The sequence below is a fragment of the Ambystoma mexicanum genome, chromosome 3q, assembly GCF_040938575.1.
Source record: "Ambystoma mexicanum isolate Mex_15411 chromosome 3q, UKY_AmexF1_1, whole genome shotgun sequence".
Lineage (NCBI taxonomy): Eukaryota > Metazoa > Chordata > Amphibia > Caudata > Ambystomatidae > Ambystoma > Ambystoma mexicanum.
This window is the reverse complement of record NC_090926.1, coordinates 1139238624-1139241123: the sequence shown is the minus strand read 5'-3', so window position 1 is coordinate 1139241123 and position 2500 is coordinate 1139238624. Positions and strand designations below refer to the sequence as shown.

General features: G+C 52.4%; 3 non-coding genes across 3 annotated transcripts; all 3 read left to right on the top strand.

The window, feature by feature from the left end:
* Positions 1 to 116: 116 nt before the first annotated feature.
* On the top strand, positions 117 to 198 carry TRNAS-CGA (transfer RNA serine (anticodon CGA)). The gene has a single exon. It is a non-coding gene; the product is annotated as a tRNA-Ser (tRNA).
* A 1122-nt stretch (positions 199 to 1320) lies between these two features.
* On the top strand, positions 1321 to 1402 carry TRNAS-AGA (transfer RNA serine (anticodon AGA)). Its single transcript has one exon. It is a non-coding gene; the product is annotated as a tRNA-Ser (tRNA).
* Positions 1403 to 1765: 363 nt separating this feature from the next.
* On the top strand, positions 1766 to 1847 carry TRNAS-CGA (transfer RNA serine (anticodon CGA)). The gene has a single exon. It is a non-coding gene; the product is annotated as a tRNA-Ser (tRNA).
* Positions 1848 to 2500: the final 653 nt, after the last annotated feature.

The window sequence follows — 2500 nt, the reverse complement described above, 5'->3', positions numbered from 1 at the left end:
GATGAGAGAGAAGGGTGGAAAGTACAGGACAAGATCTAGAGGCAAGGCGGTAGAGACTAAGGACTCTTCTGTGTAAGCACAGCACGATCTTTCGAGTGAGAGTTTCACTCTCATGGGTAGTCGTGGCCGAGTGGTTAAGGCGATGGACCCGAAATCCATTGGGGTCTCCCCGCGCAGGTTCGAACCCTGCCGACTACGCCTCGGTTTGAACTGAGCTGCAATTTTGCAATTTGCTCGGAAATGTCCCCAAAACAAGATGTAAACATGCATGTTGATTATAGGATGGACGATAAAGCAGACATTGGGAAGACTCCCATCCAGGACTCTCTGACTGTTAGGGGTGGGGGCCACGATTATATTTCCACCCTGACACTAGTTGCCGCTAGAGCCATCGACGCCTGGCATCGCCTCCGTCTGTAAGAAGCCCATCCTGCGCTTTTCCTTGCCTGCATCTTTACAGCAGATATTGGGAGGGGTCCATGTGGATACAGAGGATGGAGCAACTGGCACGCAAGCTATCTGCCGAGCCTTTTTTGTGTGTCAGCACAAGGGTTCTCGTGTCACTTCTAGACCTTCCTTGGCAGATGCATTCAGGAGAGGCCCCCTACCTGCGACCCAGTGAAAGTACAGTCTTTTGCTGCCCTGTGCAAGCCAGGGGACTGAAGGCACAGCTTTCTGCCACAACAGCAGAGAGCAGAGGAAGGGCGCCCAGGAGGACCGTCAGAGGGTGGTTAGGCCCCTGTCCTCTCGGCCCCGATCGGCCAAGACCTCTCTATTTGGGCAGAAGGGACCCATTCTGCGGTCCTCTGAGGCTTAGGGCCACATGCCCAGAAGGCCCACCACCCAAATCTTTGCCATATGGCTTAGACTAACTACCGGACCACTCGTGCGGCCATTTATTCCTCTGGAGCCTGTCAAAATGGCCTGCCGAAATTGGCTCCCAGGAGGCCTCTGCAACTCGATTTGCATAGAGACAGCCCCTGCCCAGGCATGCTTCCAAACAGGACACTGTTAACAGTTTCAATTTGGAGCTGGCAGAAGCCAGTGCAACCTAGTGAAGGTGAGGCTCTGCTGCCTGGCCGCTTGCTAGGTTTATTAGCACAGATCTGTCCCTGGCACTTAGTCCGAGCTTGGCAGGGAGGGGATATGGCATTTAGGGAACTTGGGCCAGACCATAGAGATTCTGACTTTTGAATGCATTTTCAAGGGTCATGGGAGGGCCAAAAGGGAACGGTGCAGAGCGGCATAAAGTAAGGGGCGGAGGAGACATTGTGTGTGGCTAAAGTGTTAAGTTTATAGTAGAAACAGGTTTGCTCAGGAGTAGTCGTGGCCGAGTGGTTAAGGCGATGGACTAGAAATCCATTGGGGTTTCCCCGCGCAGGTTCAAATCCTGCCGACTACGGTGCAGCGCCCGCTTTTATTGTTTACTCTTTTCTGGTGTGGAAAACAATCTTAAAATAGCAGTATAATACAATTACTAAAGGAGGCTGCGGCGCACTTGAGCTATTCAAGCAAGATCCTAGGAGTAAAAGCGGCTTCATCCTTTAGGCCAACGCAGAGAAACTGGTACGTTTTGACGGGTTTCGTTTTGCAATTTCAAACATATATGTACATTTAAAAGAAACTTGTGAGGAGAAAGAACGGTGCATGATGAGAGAGAAGGGTGGAAAGTACAGGACAAGATCTAGAGGCAAGGCGGTAGAGACTAAGGACTCTTCTGTGTAAGCACAGCACAATCTTTCGAGTGAGAGTTTCACTCTCATGGGTAGTCGTGGCCGAGTGGTTAAGGCGATGGACTCGAAATCCATTGGGGTCTCCCCGCGCAGGTTCGAACCCTGCTGACTACGCCTCGGTTTGAACTGAGCTGCAATTTTGCAATTTGCTCAGAAATGTCCCCAAAACAAGATGTAAACATGCATGTTGATTATAGGATGGACGATAAAGCAGACATTGGGAAGACTCCCATCCAGGACTCTCTGACTGTTAGGGGTGGGGGCCACGATTATATTTCCACCCTGACACTAGTTGCCGCTAGAGCCATCGACGCCTGGCATCGCCTCCGTCTGTAAGAAGCCCATCCTGCGCTTTTCCTTGCCTGCATCTTTACAGCAGATATTGGGAGGGGTCCATGTGGATACAGAGGATGGAGCAACTGGCACGCAAGCTATCTGCCGAGCCTTTTTTGTGTGTCAGCACAAGGGTTCTCGTGTCACTTCTAGACCTTCCTTGGCAGATGCATTCAGGAGAGGCCCCCTACCTGCGTCCCAGTGAAAGTACAGTCTTTTGCTGCCCTGTGCAAGCCAGGGGACTGAAGGCACAGCTTTCTGCCACAACAGCAGAGAGCAGAGGAAGGGCGCCCAGGAGGACCGTCAGAGGGTGGTGAGACCCCTGTCCTCTCAGCCCCGATCGGCCCCGATCGGCCAAGACCTCTCTATTTGGGCAGAAGGGACCCATTCTGCGGTCCTCTGAGGCTTAGGGCCACATGCCCAGAAGGCCCACC